This window comes from Felis catus, chromosome C1, assembly GCF_018350175.1.
Source record: "Felis catus isolate Fca126 chromosome C1, F.catus_Fca126_mat1.0, whole genome shotgun sequence".
NCBI lineage: Eukaryota > Metazoa > Chordata > Mammalia > Carnivora > Felidae > Felis > Felis catus.
In genome coordinates, this window is record NC_058375.1 from 117,518,246 (window position 1) to 117,535,433 (window position 17,188).

Below are 17,188 nucleotides of genomic sequence, written 5' to 3' on the forward strand. Positions count from 1 at the left end.
CATCGGGCTGTGTGCTGACAGCTCGGAGCCTGGAGCCTCCTTCAGATTCTGTGTCTCCCTCTCTCTCTGCCCCTCCCCTGCTCATGCTCTGTCTCTCTCTGTCTCAAAAATAAATAAAAGCATTAAAAAAAATTTTTAAAAAAAAGAAAAGAAACAAAGAAACAAAACCTCCATCTGATTTCTGTGCTTCAGCCCTACCAAAGACCAGTGAGATTATGAGGCTGCCTGGCAGGGACCCACACCAGGGCCAAAACCACCTCTTTCGAACCCCGTCAGCCTTCTCCCTCTGGCGCCAAGAATGGCCTCCAGATTTCACCCCATCCAGCCCCCTGCCCAGGCAGCTCAGATACAGAGCAGCGCCCTGCCAATGATGGAAACGAGTTGTCCCCGAGCTCCTAACCAGTTTATTCCTCAGCCAGCGGGTCTCAGCTACCGTTATCACCCTCCCAGCCCCAACCACCACCCCCACCCCGACCCGCCGTGCGACCCTGGGTTAGTATCCCCCCATCTCTGGGCTCAGTACGCCACCTATGAGAGGGGCAGGCTGGACCCCCAGGGAGTGCGTGTCACAGCCCAACTGGGTGGAAAAAGGAATCCTGGCACGTGGGGAGCACAGACAGGCTCCACGCGAATGGGCCCAAGCCACCTGCATCCATGAACCAGCAACCCTACGGCGGGACGCCAACAATCTCTGAGGCTGGAGGTCACCTGCCCACAGATGGTGCCGGGCCAGGAGGCGGGGAGCAGGGTGATGGGTAGGAAGGCTAGCTGCAGATTCAGGGTAGCTACTGTGCCTCTCAAGGCTCTGGCGAGAACCAGGCGGGTGGGTGGCCTGGCATCCCTGGTTCGGGCTGTGCAGCACACCGCTCTGACTTGCCCGGCCACGGCCCTCCCCACACCTCCCAGGCAATGTCCTCACTCAGCTCTTCTGTACCTCTTCCAGGCTCAGCCACTGGCTTTCCCGGGCTTTGCCAGGAACCGAGGGCCAGCACCACCCTGGCGAGTGAAGCCAACAGGAACAGCCTGCCTTTGGCTGTCTTCTTCGTGCCGGAGGTGGAAGGAGGGCATCCCAGGCCCACCTGCCAAGCTGCCCCTTCACCCCTGCCAGGCCCCAGCCCCTCCCAGGCTTTGCTCTCCCACTTTCACTCCCGGGAGCCCACCAGCTCTCGCACACCCTTCTCGTCTCCTGGCGGTCACACATCCCAGCCTAAATCAGGTGTCTGGGGCCCCTGGGATCGGTGACCTAACATCCACTCCAGCCCCATGTGGGTCAGCCGCAGCCTGAGTGCCTGTCCACTTAGGGAGGCCGGGGAAATTCCAAGGGCTCCATGACTCGGCACGGGCGTGAGGCTCTTCATGCGGGTGGTGCATGTTCCCGGGGGCCTACCGTAGGCGACACATCGGGCTGTGTCCTTGACTACAGAGGTGAATTAAACACAGTGCTATTCTCCCACAGTCCCCAGCCCAAGCAGGGAGACAGTCATCAAGGGAACTGGATAGTGATAATACAGAATAAGCTTCCTGATAGAGAGAGAAACTCAAGGGGCCCTAGGGAGCGTTGGCTAGCCCGAGGGAAGTCAGGGAAGGCTTCCTGGAGGAAGGAGTGGATCCACATTTTCAAAGGGAGGGCAAGTCAGGTCTGGAATGGTCTACTAAAGCAGAGGGGGCTGCAGCAGATAGAGGACAGTGGTCTGGGTGTTGAGCAGCAGGCAGGGTGAGCACTCACCCTTGGTGGCTCCCACTGTCTATGGGAGAATGCCCAAACTTCCCATCAGGGCACATCACGGCACACAAAACCTCAGCCCTCCCTGCCTCCTCGGCCTCATTTCCACCAATGCAAACCTCACCCCTTACACGACCCCGGAAATCTGTGACCCCCAGACACTGCTTGTCAGGCCTCTGCGCTCATGCTCTTCCCCCAAAACACACACCCCTGCCTCCTCTGCCTGATTAACTCCTGCTTATACCTTTTTTTTTTTTTTTAATGTTTATTTATTTTTGAGAGGGAGAGAGACAGAGTGCAAGCAGGGCAGGGGCAGAGAGAGAGGGAGACACAGAATCGGAAGCAGGCTCCAGGCTCTGAGCTGTCGGCACAGAGCCCAACGTGGGGCTCGAACTCATGGACCGTGAGATCGTGACCTGAGCGGAAGTCAGAGGTGCGCTTAACCAACCGAGCCACCCAGGTGCCCCCTTCCTGCTTATACCGTTAAGGGTAAGGCTGGTGTCACTTCTCCCGGACTGGCACAGTGTTCCCTCAGGTCCCCACGTCAGCCTGGTCCCACAGCACTGCACTCCGGGAGACATTTCAACCCTCTGCTTCAAACGGAGACGTTTCAATCCGTTCCCCGGGTGGTTTGGCTCTTGAACTTTCACCCCCAGCCCCAGACACATCACCGGCCACACAGTCAGCGTCCCGTAAACGTGCAGCGAGAGCTGTCATAGTGAACCCAGTGTTCTGAAGTCAGCTGCCTCCTAAACCATCCCCCACACCGTGTCCACTAGCGGCTGCCACACAGTAGGCAGCTGGTCACGGTCATTTAACTGACCCCAGAGAGCCTGACTGAAAGACGAAGCCCAGCTGGTTGCTTCTTGTACCTTAGAAGGTGCCAGACGGAACTCGCTGGCTTCCGACAACAAGAACGAAAACAGAAAAACAAAACAAAATACAACCTCCCCGCCCCGCCACTACCTAAAACCATACCATTAGAGAGTCACCTCTTGGAAGCTTTTCCGTTTCCAAGAACAGCCTATTAAAATGCAAACTGTCCCGGAAAATAAGGTCAGGCCTTCAGTGCCTGTCATATGAAAAGTTCATTTCTTGAAGGAGAGGGGGACCGAGCGGAGAGGGCTGGAGGGAGGCAGCGGGAGGGGAGTAAGGGGAGACTGTGTGGGGACGGGATGGGGCGCCAAAAACACGGCACCGTTTTGCTGACGGCTGTCCTTGGCTCTCACTGCCGGTCCACACCCTCCTGATAAAAGGAACGTCTCTTTGCTTGTTCCTGCACTTCAGCGTTTCTTGGCATGACACCATATGCAAAATTAAGTGGCTTTGTAGTGTGGGCTGCTTGTTCTTTTCCCTCCTTTGGATGAAGCTCTCCAAGGCACACTCAATCAAGCCCCTTTTGTTCCCCAGGCCTTTTGAAGGCTTCCGGAGAGGAAATGAGACCGCTCTTTAAAGCCCAAGTCGACACGCAGCCCTGCAAAATCAGTCTCCCTGCCAGCCCTGCCCCCCTGGGCCTGATGTGCAAGTCGGGGAGACACGGGTGGGCTCCCTGACCAGGACTGTCCCTGGGAAGACGCTCAAGGAGGTCCCCAGCCCATGTGAGACGCCACGGTGACACGGTGGATTTCCTCCAGCGAGGAGAGCCTTCCAAACTGGCAAGAAGCTACAAAGGGGGCCACAGGTTTAGGCGGCCCTTGGTCACGGGCCTGTCACCCACAGTCATTTCTGGGAGCACAGTTCCCCACCCCAGGTCACGTCTGGTGACTGCGGGGCTTCGCACCCTATCTTGGGGTCTGCAGGTGGAAGGGGCAGTCCAAGCCTTCCCGTTAGCCTGGACCCCAGGACTTCTTCCATGATGGCATCATGCCCCATCCCTCCATCGACACAGTTGGCCAAGGGATCCTCCCAGGCAGGGAGCCTCTTGGGGGCCCAAGGCGTCCAGCAGACAGCCTCCCATCCCACTCAGGGATCCCCTACAGCAGCAGTTAGCAACTGGGGGCGAATGTGCCCCTCAGCGACATTTAGCAATGTCTACAGATCTCTGTTACTGTTCCCAAATTGTGCTGCCAGCAGCTAATGGGTAGAGGCCAGCGATGATTCTAGACGTCCTACAGTGGTCAAGACAGCTCCCCACAACAGAGAATTATCCCGTCAAAATGTCTATGATGCTGCGATTGAGAAACTCGAACTAGAATATTCCAGACACTTCGTCATCCAACCTCTGCTTGAATACTCCCATGGATGAGGAGCTCACTACCTTATGCTGTATGGAGAAGCGGTGCAGGGAAGACCTGGATCTGAAGCCTGGTTCAGCATCTTGCTGGAAGCTATGGGCAAATGACCCAGCTTCCTCTCACCTCAGCATCTCTTGATGGAAAATGGAGCCAGGAATTCAATGTTCCAGAATCGTTATGAACGACTGCACGACTACAAAATATCTGGTACAGTGCCTCACACACAGAAGGCACCTCAACCAAAGGAGACCTGCTCCGTGGTGTCTGATTTTGGAATATGCCAGACAGTAAACACCAGCTATCCCAGTGACTGCCGAAAGGCCACCGCCTGCCAGAAAACATCTGCTAAGTCCCCGGCCTGCCTCACTGACACTGTCATGAATAAGGGATATGCAAGGTGTCCACTGCAGGGTCAGCTAGACTTGCAAAACCCCGGGTAGCAGCCTCCACGCTAACAGGAAAGAAATCGTTCTGAATCCACTGGTATTACAACAACACAATGGAAAAGGACCACAGCTATTTGGTTTTAGGTCGTTGTTATAAAGACATGAAAAGACAGAAACGTTTAAGATCATACGGTGGATGAAAATAAAACCAAGGTGAATGCATACTCAACGCAACTAGGAGAATAAACCATATGTACAGGGAGGGACAACAGACAGAAAAAAATGTTGTGTTAGGATGATGGGATTTGGGTCACGTTGGGCTTTTGGCAACGTTCTTTAACATAACATTGCTTTTCCGTTAAAATGCTCCTTATTAAAATCTATAGAGAAAACAATAAGAGAGACTACAAATGTAGCCTTACTTCTTTTTCTCTTTAAATGTGTATTTATTTATTTTGACAGTGAGCGAGCACGAACGGGGGAGAGGCAGAGAGAGAAGGAGAGAGAGAATCGCAAGCAGGCTCTGCACCATCAGTATGGAGCCCAACGGGGGGCTCGAACTCACGAACCATGAGATCATGACCTGAGCTGAAATCAAGAGTCAGACTCTTTACCGACTGAGCCACCCAGGTGCCCCTGAAATATAGCCTTATTTCTGACCATGAAGGAAAAGGGGGGAGGAGAAACCCTAGGTGACATCCTGGGCCAGTTCCTTGGGGAGCCTCCGGGCTTCAGAATGGGGGTGATGCCTCCAGTGCTCTGACTCCAGAGGGCAGAGGGAGCAGGTCTGCCCGCCCAACTCCTCTGCCTGCAGGGTGACTCCGGTTCAGCATCCACCAGAACAAGTTGCATTCCCAGCTCAGCTCTGATTCGTCAGCACCCCTGTCCCTAGAGGAGAAATCCAGAGTGGGGCCTGGCCGCTCTCCACAGCCCCCATGGGGTCCAGCATCCACCACCAGGGCACCTGGGTTCCCATCCTAAGTGAGGACCCTTCCCTTGGAGGCCAGGAACTGGGCTGAAAGAATCTCTCCTGATGACGCTGCAACTCGGAGGGCAGGCCTCAGGCTGGACCCAAACGCTGGGGAGCACCCAATTAATTTATCAAAAATGTTTTGAGGGGTGCCTGGTTGGCTCAGTAGATGGAGCATGTGACTCCTGATCTTGGGGCATGAGTTCGAGCCCCAGTTGGGTGTAGAGATTATTTAAAAAAAAAAAAAACACGACCCTGCAAAAATATATATATTTGGAAAAAACCCTCAGAATCTCTGTCTCCCCACAACACGAAAAGACAGCTACTCCCTCTATATCTGCCCTCTCACCGAGGGTTCACTCCAGCTGTCCTCAAAGCAAATATGTAAAAGCCAAGAATTGTGTTAGCTGCTTCATTTCCCCTTGTGCTTTGCGGCTGAGGCCCCATGAGGGCTGGGGTGCACCAGGAGAGGTGGGGCCTGTGCTGAGACCCCCTGAAGTTCGCGTGGACCCTGCCCACCTCTCCCTCCGGCACCTCATCCTTGCTTCTGGGAGACACAAGAGCCGCGGAGTGCTGGACATGCAAGGGCCCAGAGAGAAAGCAAAAGGGGGAGATAAGGCAAAGTGGGGATGACTTGGGGAAGAGAAGGCAGGAGCTGATATTAAAGAAAACACCTGGGGCGCCTGGGTGGCGCAGTCGGTTAAGCGTCCGACTTCAGCCAGGTCACGATCTCGCGGTCCGTGAGTTCGAGCCCCGCGTCCGGCTCTGGGCTGATGGCTCAGAGCCTGGAGCCTGTTTCCGATTCTGTGTCTCCCTCTCTCTCTGCCCCTCCCCCGTTCATGCTCTGTCTCTCTCTGTCCCAAAAATAAATAAACGTTGAAAAAAAATTTTAAAAAAAATGTTTAAAAAAAAAAAGCCACAGTGCTGTATTACAGCGCACCCTGGGGCCCATCCACCTGCTGCCGCTGGATACCTGCAAGGCAGATGCCATCAGCCCACCTCATAGGTAAGAAATTATGCTCAGGAGGACCCAGCAGCATGCCCAGGGTGACATCCTCCCTCGACCCCCCTGCCTCCTGGCACAAAAAAGCGTGCTCCTGCTGGTAGGCCCTGCCTTTCCTGTATCTCCCCCTCCCCAGTGTCTGAGTTCCGTTTTCCTGGTTCCAAGAAGCTTGGTTAAAAATGGGGATGTTTTCGAGGGGCGCCTGGTGGTTCCGGTGGTAAAGCATTTGACTCTTGATTTCAGCGCAGGTCATGATCTCACGGCTCGTGGGTTCGAGTCCCTAGTCGGGCACAGAGCCTGGCTGGGATCCACTCTCTCTCTCTCTCTCTCTTTCTGCCCCTCCCCCGCTTTCACGCATGAGCTCGCTCTCTCTCAAAATAAATAAATAAACTTAAGAAAATGGAGAGATCCAGGAAAACTGAGGTGGAGATACTAACACCCGTGGAGTGCCTTCCCATATGGGAGTCCCTCACGTGTCACCTCACTTCCACCTTCCTGCATTTTGACCTCCCATGAGGATGGTTCTTTAATGATCCCATCGTAGAGACCAGTAAACTGAGGCCCAGAGACACCAACAGCAAACTGCCCAGAGCCACAGAACCGGGGCAGGTGCGGTCAGGTTGGGCTCCGGCCCTGTTCTCCTCAGGAGCGTCACACCCACCTTGTCTGAGGCCGTTTGCCCACGTTCGTCCCCACTCAAGAGACTGGGTGGGGAGATGTCAAGGAGGCTGGGGACGGCCAGGCTGAGTGGCAGCAGCGGTGGGCACTTGGCTTCTGTTTTCATCTCATCTCCTGACAAGCCCAGAAAAGGGCACAGCCCATCGTGACAAAAAGGGGTTCATGCCAAGGGCCGATGAGGAGGGCAGGGCAGGTGAGGGAAACGCTGAAGCCACTCGGGACTCGGGAGCATCGGGGCAGAGGGTGAGCCAGCTCCAGGCCCCGGGACAGCGGGGGGTGCCGTGGCCGTGGTTGGCCAGCAGCCCGACAGCCATGGGTGGAGGTGGATTGATGGGTCACTGCACTAATCTCCTGAGAAAAGGCCAGAAACCCTCCAGAGAGCTTGACATCCAGGCCCCCTGGAGCTGGGGTTTGCATGGGCTCCAAGGTCCGGAGTGCAAGGACGGAGCCGCAGAGCAGGCCAGGGACGGGCTGATGCTGATGAAAGCCCATGGAAATCAGAGGGCTGAGAGACCAGCCCCCTAAGCCTGTGGGAGCCGGGAAAGAACCAGGGGAGCAGAGGCCCGGCTGCCAGGTCTGTACCCGACACATCGCCACGTCTGAGGGACAAGCCATGGAGACAGAAAGAGGACCCAGGAGCCCGGACCCCAGAGCCTGCCCCCGCAGCAGCACTCAAAGCAAGGCCGGCAGGTCGCCGGCAGGAAAGGAGAGACGGAGCCCTGACAAGTGCAGGTGGCAGGGGACAGCGGCAGAGCAGGGAGCAGAGCACACAGAGCCCCGCCAGCGTCCGGGCTGCAGGCAGGGAGAGCACACGCTGGGCTGGAGTCTGGGTTTTCTTCCGGAGGAACTGGGGAGCTATCTAAGGATAGCAAAGGAGTGATATGGTCAACGTGAATTTACACAGTGAGGTTTGGCATCACGGTACAAATGCTCCTTGCTGTTGGGCAAACCTATAGCACGTTCTCGATGGCCCTTGGATTGCCCACACTTTACCTCCTGGGCCAAGCCCCTGACCCTGCAGTTTCTGAGCCTTGCAGGAGGTATCCAGAAGTCAGGGCGGGCTGGAGGGCAGGCCCAGCGGCAAATGTCAGTGTCACTGTGATTCCTGTTGAAGGAAGGACGGGGTCATCTACACTGAGGTTGCTAGAGGCTCACTCCTCCCTTCAGGGCCACGTAGAAGAGGCTCACCTGAAAGGGACCTTCAGAGAGGGCGATGGCGATATGGACCAAGGGGACAGCGTCCTCCTCCTGAGAGGGGACAGCTTGGTTGGGGTCAAGCCAATGAGGCTCCCAGGCCCGCATCCCCTCAGATCCCACACCAGCTGCCTGCTGGAATCACCCCGTTCCTGTTGGGAGAGTGGAGCGAATGGTAGCCACCCCCGGGGTCCCTGCAAAGACTTCCCAGTGTCTGCCCTGAGCTGTCGTGTGTCTGTCTCCCTCTCCCGTATCTTACTCTCTTTCATTCCTGTTTTTCTCTCCTCCTCCACCTTCCCTCGCCTCCTTCTTTCGCATCCAGCAGCGGGACAGCCAGCCGGGGCCCTTCAAGTCAGTAGGGACGGTGGACTCTGCTTATCAGAACCAAAGAATGTTAGACGGCACGCAGCTGGCCGTGGCCTCCAACCCCCGAGCCAGAGCGCAGCAATTAGACCTTGGTCTGAACATGTCTGCCACACCAAACTCAAGGAGAGTCCGCTTTCAAGCTGCTAAAGTGTGTGTGTGTGTGTGTGTGTGTGCGCGTGCGTGTGTGCATGTGCGTTCACAACAGGATTCCCTTTTTATGGTAACTGCTAAGTAAGACCTGAGTGATAGATGCCCTTCCGAGACCCAAGAAACCCAAAGGTATTTACATACTAGGAAGAAAAAAAATGTTTTGCGGAATCCACATTCCTTCACCATGCAGTGATGTCTACTGAGCTGGAAAAAAAAAAAAGATGGGTGTTGTTTTCTTCCCCCCTTTGCCTAGGCACAAACATCCCACGCACACACGCACATGCACACTCGCGCACACACACATACGTGCACACATATGTACACTCTCTGCCTCCAGACAGCTCAGACCTGCACTCGCCTGGGTTTGGAAAGGAAGCGGAGCATGAGGCCCCGGAAGGCAGGACGGCACAGGGGTCAGGAGCAAGGCTCAGGGTTGGGCCGCCTCGGAGCCTAACCCCTGCCCTGCCGGTTTGCTGTGTGCCCTTGGGCCAGCTTCCCCTCAGAAAGGGGAGCTCGACTACAGACTTGCTATGCCGAACAGAGAAAGCCCTCGGCAAATGCCGACCGTGACCAGTACTGAACCAGAAGAGGCTAAATCCTCTTGCTGGCAGGAAGGACCAGACCCTCCAGAAAACGGCTCTGGATCTCTCAGGCCTTGTTCCAGGCTGGTCCACATCCCAACTCCTACTCCGAGTCTGGTGTTTGGACTTTCTGGCACTTTCTACCAGGCGCCGCCCTGCTCCACACCTGCAGTGCCCAAGGCCGCCCTTGGGGACCTGACAGGACAGGGACCGGCTGCGGGGGGCCTGGCCCCAGGGGCTCCCACACTCCCCTGTGTGAGACCCATTGCCGGTAGGATTTCACAGGCCACAGCTTGTGCTGGGAGGCAATGGGGCCGGCAGCCTTTCCAGAGGGCACCTGGAGAAAACTGCTCCACCAACCTGAGCCACAGTTCTCAGATTTGTAAAATGGAGGGATAATCACACTGACGTCGTAGGATGGAGGGGAGGCATGTCCGTCTGTCTGTCAGTGCCTTACACAGACAGGGCACATAAGCACTCAGCACAGCACTGGCCTGATGCCGCCTTGATTTTTATTTCACGCGGGGAAGGGTGTGGGTGTATGCGGAGAGGAGTTTCTTTTTTTTTCAACGTTTATTTATTTTTGGGACAGAGAGAGACAGAGCATGAACGGGGGAGGGGCAGAGAGAGAGGGAGACACAGAATCGGAAACAGGCTCCAGGCTCTGAGCCATCAGCCCAGAGCCCGACACGGGGCTCGAACTCCCAGACCGCGAGATCGTGACCTGGCTGAAGTCGGACGCTTAACCGACTGCGCCACCCAGGCGCCCCGGAGAGGAGTTTCTGCTCTTGCCTGTGCCTTGCGCTGCCCTGACAGCCTGGCCCCTGGGACAACCCCTCTGGGGCCTCTTAACCCGGATCCTCTAGCTTCTATTTCCTCTGAAGCATCCCCCCCCCCCAACCCCCCTCTTATCCTCCAGGCAAGGGCGGTGGCCCAGGTGCCAAAGGCAAGCTCGGGCTGGACCCAGGGCCATGCTCCCTCCTTCTACCCAACACTTCCAGGCGCGACCCGGGGCAGGTGTGTGTCACAAAGCCTCCGATGTTTCCAATCCTACCTGGTAGCTGTCCTGTCACAGCTCTCGAGAGCTGGACAAGCAGTCCAGAGGCCCCAGGTTTGTGTGGCAAAGGGGGCCGGGTCCTCCAGCGTCTCACCAGCGTCTCACCGGGCCTACCTGCCTGGAAGCCCCTGGACATGCCTCCCACACACACACTGAACACAGGCAGACGGGTCCTGAGGCGACTACACCCCCAGCCACGCACAGAATCGGGAGTCTCTTATCTGCCTGTGCCTCAGATGTCCCAGAACCTGGGCAGGGCTCCCGGCCAATGCCGCTCACGGACCTGAGACCAGGGCTCGGCCCAGCGCCGACGTCACCTGCCCTGGGAACCTGGCAGGCGGCCCACTTTTCTCCCCTAATTATTTTCTTTGGCTGCGTGGGCGTGGCATGAGCTAAAGAGATTGAATCAGGACCGACAAGGGGAGCAACCTGAGTCACAGGAGAGGTGAGACAGGGCGAGGAGTTGACCATGGGTTCCCAGAGACGGGGGGAGGGCCAGGGAGCCCAGGGCTGCCAAAGAAATGGGCGCCTCGTGACCCGAGGAGGAGGCTGGGGGCGGGGAGGCCAGGGCACCCCTCGCCAGCCCTGGGCTTTGATGACCATCACAGGGATCTTTCACGCAGTGAGGAAAGTCTGGCCCGGGAGGCCTCGAGGTTTCAGGAGGAGAACCCATCAATTAGGTGGCCACGCGGCTCTGTTTGCACTGGGCACTTCGAGAACTTCCCTCCTCCCAGCCCGTCAGGTCCTGCACCATCGGAACCGCGCCAGCCACTGCGTGCGGCCAGCCTGATGTTCAATGCCACTGGCTCGTCCCTGGCCAAGCCGTGCCGCCCAGCCAGTGAGAGCTGCCTGCGCCCGCCCCCCCCCCACGACCCCCAGCGGCTTCTGCACCCCTGAGAGTCTCTTAAGCTCCCCACCCTGTCCATGCGGGGCTCAGATGCCCCAACCTACAGCCCAGATGCACTCCTCACTGCTCCCCCAAACAGGACATCTACTTGGAGGAAATGTCTGCCCAGGACCCCAAGCGTATCTCCAGCTGCTTCTGTACTCCCCGCATTTCTGCCCCCCAGGCTGTGCCGGGTGCAGTCTGCTGATCCACCGGGGGGCACCGCACACCAGACCCCTGGCTGCCTCCCAGCCCCCAGCCCCTCTCTAAGCCACACTCCGGGAGATGCACCAGCAGCCCCACACCCATGGCAGGGGCTTGGGCAGAGAGCGTTGACCACGGGGACCTGTCACCACCTCCCCTTCCCTGCCTCATTCCAGTGCTCACACACACACACACACACACACACACACACACACACGCCTACTCGCACGCAGACTCACGCTCACTCACATAAACTCCGACTCAACTCACACATACACACACACACATACTCACACTATCACTTATACACAGTCACACACTCACGCTCACCCTGGTTCACGCTTACACTCACAACGCTCGTTCACAAACATTCACACGTACACGCACACTCACAGGAACCACTGAGAGTGCCGCCCCCAGTGTTGGACACCCTGGGCCCTCCCCGCCAACGCTGCCTCCGCTCACTGTGGGGGAGGTGGCAGGGCGAGGTCCTTCTGGAAAGGGAGGCTCCCTGGCTGTGACAGGATGGGCCGTCCGGGCGGGAGAGGCCCTGGCTTGGGGGCAGAGAACCCCTTGCTCGGGGCTCCCGATGCGGTCCCCTAGGCCACCAGCCCCTGCCACGCAGGCTGGCTCCAAAGGCCCCAACTGGCTGGACCCTTCCTTCAGCCCCCACTATCTCCTCTGGCGCCTTTAGGGAGAACACCTGCCAAGATGCCCCCACCCCCTGCTCAGACCCACACCTATAGAGCCCCTACACCCCACCCTTGCCTTTGGACCTCACAGCTTCCTGCTCACACAGAGGTGGGCTGGACCCGGGGGACCGGAGACCAGTGTTAAGCCCAGAGTTGGCCAGGTCCCCTGCATCCCACCCTCCATCCACGGAACCCAGCTTCCACCCCAGACTCATCAGGTGCTTGCAACACAGGTCAGACTCCTTCCGCCAACCCCCCCCCCACCCCTTGCAAGCGTGTCTAGGGCAGGGGAACAGGCCCAGGGCCTAAGGAGGGCCAGGAGTCTGCTGGGAAACGCAAGTTAAAAATACCTGCCTGTTCCAGCCACCACACACGCTGGGGCGAGCGGGCAGGCCAAGGCCATCCCCACTCTCGTGAGCCTTCCCTGGGAAGTGAGCAGGCGGGAACCCGACCGGGGGCCAACCTCCCCACTGCGGCATCCTGGGGCTGGGACTATGTCCTGGTCACTTCTGAGCCCCCAGCACAGGCCCCTCGCAGAGGAGGCCTCCTTCAGCTTTTCTGAAGGAGCAAATGCATGGGTCTCTCGCCCAGTCTAGAACATATCTCAGCTCACAACTCCTTCATCAGGCCCCGGGACTCCCTCTGCTTTCAGCATCACACTCCCAGATCACTGCCTAGTATTTTCCAACTGAAGGGAACCCGTGGAGCCTGTCACCAAGCCCTTCATCTTACAGAAGATGACCTGAAGCCCAGACAGGGGGAGACACTCTCCCAATGCTGCACAGCAGGGCCAGACCAGAACTTGCCACCTACTCCTAGCCCCAGCCCTCCCTTCATAGCACACCCAAGGCTCGGGATAGTTGGGGAGGCAAGGAAGTGAAAGGTGGGTTGGAGGCTAGAGCAGTACTCGGCCACCCAACCCCAAGACCCTCAGGCCTCATCACTGTCCAGCCTGTGCCAGGTGATCGCCCGGGACAGCCACAGGCACTGGCAGGCCTCTCCCACCCAGAAAGGCGGCAAGGACACGACCAACACCCCAGCGCAGCAGGTGCTTCGGAGGCAGATGGGGGAGCCCACGATTGGGCCATAATGCGTCCCCACGGCCCATGGGGTGTTTCCTGGGGAGGAGGGCTCAGCTTTCACCAGCATCTCCATGACCCACTGCTACCGAAACTGCCCTGGACCGAAGTCCCGGGTTCTAGAAACCTTGACTCTCACTCCTGTGCACCTGTGTGACCTTGTCAACAGCAGGGGACCCTGACCTCACCCAGAGCCCCCAGAGCCTGAGGCTACAGACCTTCCCAGTCCCCAGCAGGCCTCCCTTTAAAAGATGACAGACTGCAAGGCGTCAGTCTAGCAGTCAGAAAGAACTGGATTCCGAAGCTAGATGGGGCATCTTACGAGCTGTGTAACCCAACCTTTCTCAGTTTCCATCATCTGGAAATTGAGCATAGCATAACCTGCTCGGGGAAGATTAAATGTGTCAATCCGTGTCAGGACTAGTGCCCAGCAGGTACTCAGTGCCCTTGCTTCCGCCCATCCCCCACCTTCCCAGGCATCTCATGGAGGTGGCCTGGGCAGGTGATAGAAAACCGGCACCCAGTTGAGCCCCAACCCCTCTCGGAGGGTCTGCTGGAACTGTGTCTTGCTGACAGGACTGTCCCAGTCCCGGGCAGAGCTGAGCAGGAATTAGTACCTGCCTGGGCAACAGATTGAGAGAAGGCCCAGGGGCCAGTGGCCATGGAATACAAAGTGACAGGAGCCCAGGGAAAGGGTGAGGTCTGCTATTCCACGGGCTGGCATGTCTTAACCACAGCCACAGCCACAGCCACAGCCCGTGCCCACTGGGCCCACGCTCTGGGCCAACACACGTGAGCCGTTCGGTCTCACAGTCTCCCCAGGGGGAGGTGCTATGATTCCCATTTTACAGAAAAGGAGACCCGAGGCACCTTGCTCAAGTTCACACTTGAAATTCAAGTCTACGGGGCGGCCCAGATCCCAAGCTCTGAATCACTGTGCTCTCCTGCCTCTGAGGATCAGATCTGTTAACTGGAGAGGCAGGTGAGGGTACGGGGGAGCGAGGTGCCTCCACTCCCCCAGGCAGACCCCAGTGTGCCCCCCCACCCCCACCTCGAGCACCAGGGGCTGCGTTCCTGCCCACCTGCAGAGCACAGCCGTCTGCGCACATCTGAAGCCGCCACAGCGGGCACGCATGAGAACACCACCAGCTACCCCTGGGTGGAAACCGCCCGACGGTTCCGGGAGAGGTAAAGTATATAAATAACATGAGCGTCACGGAGCGTAATTATTAAATGTTGTCATTTTGGAAGGAAATTAATTAGCAATGGCTGTAGCTGTCTCGTGTCTGCTTAAGCAGCGTGCATCTCAATTAAAATTTAATTGCCACAGTTTCAATCGCAGCAGGTTAAACGCCTTGAGATGGTGAGCGGGCTCGTGTCTACGTAAAGCTTGAATTAGTGTGGAGCGGATGACCTGTCACGGAAGGGGAGGGGAGGCGGTGGACAAGGAAGCAGGCAGGACAGCTAGGTGCCACGTGCTGGTGCCCGCCAGGCCTGGCCAGCAGCAGCGTTTCAGACGGACGGCTGGCACGGAGGATGGCTCCTCGAACCCCCACACAGACCCACCAGTGGGAAAGGGGACGTTAAGCCTGGCACAGTCTCTCAAGGGAGCCCTGCCTTCGGGCAGTGGGCCGTGTAACAGAACAGGGTCTGGGGTGGAAAGGTCAAAAGCTAGCTGGCAACGTGCCATCCGCTGGAGGAAGCAAAGGTTCAAGGCAAGCACGGCCAAATCCTATCCCTCCAGGGTCATGCAGAGAGGCAGGCCACACTGGAGGCAATAGAGAAAGGTGAAGACTGGGGCAAACCGGAGCAACAGGCCCACCGTGGAAAACAGGGCAGCCACTGCTCCCCCGCTGGCTAGCTCTTGCCAAGAAAGGCCAGCGTGCCAGACTCCCAACAAAGCCAAGGATTCTTTTATTTTGAGGGGGAGAGGGGCAGAGAGAGAGAATCCCAAGCAGGCTCCGTGCTGTCAGCACAGAGCCCCGTGCGGGGCTCCATCTCACAAACCATGAGATCATGACCTGAGCCGAAATCAAGAGTCGGACACCTAACCGACTGAGCCACCCAGGCGCCCCCACAAGGATGGGGTTTATAATTTCCTATGCCCTGACTTTTAAAACACAGTGGGGGCCTAACCTAAGAGTTATCAATATTTGACCATTTGTCCAGGAATTTCTGTAAATATAAAACATCACAAAAGTTATCGTTTTAGAAAATAGATTAGTGGCTTCCAGGGGGTGGGGAATAACTTCTAACTGGGGATGGGATTCCATTTTGGGGGTGACGAAAATGTTCTCAACTTAGATTGTGGTGACGGGGGTACAACTTGGTGAATATTCCGAAAGCCACGGAATTGTACATTTTGAAAGGGCGCATCTTACGGTACGTGAGGTACGTCTCCATCAAGCAGTTATCAAAACATAAGGAAGTTAGGGTCTTTATCTCAAAGGCACCCCGCGGCTGCCAGTTTTCCCAGCAGAGATCTTTCACGCACATCGAACACGTCCTGAAGGACCCGTGCAGGCTGGCTCGGGGTTAGGAGCTGGGCAGACAACAGGGGAGACCCCGGTCCCCCCCACCACCCAGCCCCAGCAAGACTTATGACACTCTTCTCAATCACCAGATTGTCATCAGGGAGGCTGCCACCTCATCTGAAAATTAGGACGCTTCGAGGCACCTCCGGTCAGGAGCCCAGCCCCAGCAAGCCCCCAGTGGTCTTCCAACTTATTGCTCGCTCCACGGAGACAGAAGCCCCACTTTAAGCCCCGAAGCCCCACCTGCATCCCAGTGTTTACAGCCCTGCACGTGCGGTTCTGCTGATGTGGCCACCGCCAGCCCCCACCCCCCACCAGCCCCAGGCCAAAGGGGCCCTACCTGAAGGCAGGTGCCGTGTGGCAGAGGCCCCCAGAGGAGGCACAACCGACGAGTGGTGTTTATCGCCTCTCTTTAGTGCCAACCAACCCACCGCTTGGCACAGGGGGTAAGTGGGGTGGCAGGCAGCAGCTGGGGGGCTGGCGTGGCACCCGGAAGCAGGAGACAGAAAACACGCCAGCGTGTCAGGCTGCACACGGCCTGGATGAGACACGCCAACTTGCCTACCTGACAAGCAGCACCCGGCCCGAGCTGTCAGGACGGGCGATGGGACGCCACACAACACGCACGGGGCTCTTCCCTACCCAGGCTGCAGGCCTTGCCTTTCCTTTTCAAGGAAACACAGTCTCAGAACGTCGCCCACCTACGGGCACACTGATATTCTAACCCTGTAACCTGTACGGGTCTACACTCGAAGACCATCTCTCGCCTTTTCCCCATAACGACCCTAAGAGACTTTATTCAGGGGGTGCCTGGCTGGCTCAGTTGGTGGAGCATGTGACTCTGGGTCTCGGGTTGTGAGTTCGAGCCCCATGCTGGGTGTAGAGATTACTTAAAAATAAAACTCTGGGGGCACCTGGATGGCTCTGTCAGTTGAGCATCTGACTTCAGCTCAGGTCACGATCTCACGGTTCGTGGGTCCGAGCCCCGCGTCGGGCTCTGTGCGGACAGCTCGGAGCCTGGAGCCTGCTTCCGATTCTGCGTCTCCCTCTCCCTCTGCCCCTCCCCCACTTGTGCTCACTCTCTCTCTCTCTCTCTCTCAAAAACAAATGAACATTTACAAAAATAAATAAATAAGTAAAATTCGTATTAAAAAAACTTCGTTCAGGCTGTAACATCTACAAAAGCAAATAAGTAAAAATAAATAAAATAAAATTCTTATGAAAAGAACTTCGTCCGGGCCGTAACACTTCCACGCTGACCCACTTGTTCCCCTTCGAGTAATCTACCCACAGAGGGGCCTCAACAGCTGTTACCTACAGAGTTGTTTGTCACTGGAAGATGCAGAGCACCAACACAGTGAAAACAGCTCCAAATGGCCCCGAAGGAGTGCTGGCTAAGTAATCACAGCACGTCTGAATGACGGAACACTCGTCATTGAAAATAATATTTA

At 57.0% G+C, this 17,188-nt stretch overlaps 1 protein-coding gene across 3 annotated transcripts in view; it reads right to left on the reverse strand.

The window, feature by feature from the left end:
• The window catches only part of GLI2 (GLI family zinc finger 2), a 259,507-nt gene that overhangs the window by 201,349 nt on the left and 40,970 nt on the right, over nt 1-17,188 (reverse strand). The window contains exons 1-2 of one of the 3 annotated variants that reach the window (XM_045033636.1): nt 8,448-9,853; nt 7,988-8,099 (exon numbers count right to left, since the gene is read on the reverse strand). The exons of 1 other annotated variant lie outside the window; for it this stretch is intronic. The gene's annotated coding sequence lies outside the window, so the exon portion shown is untranslated. Of the gene's footprint in view, nt 1-7,987; nt 9,854-17,188 lie in introns of those variants that run through there. One more of the 3 variants, XM_045033635.1, reaches the window with a different exon arrangement.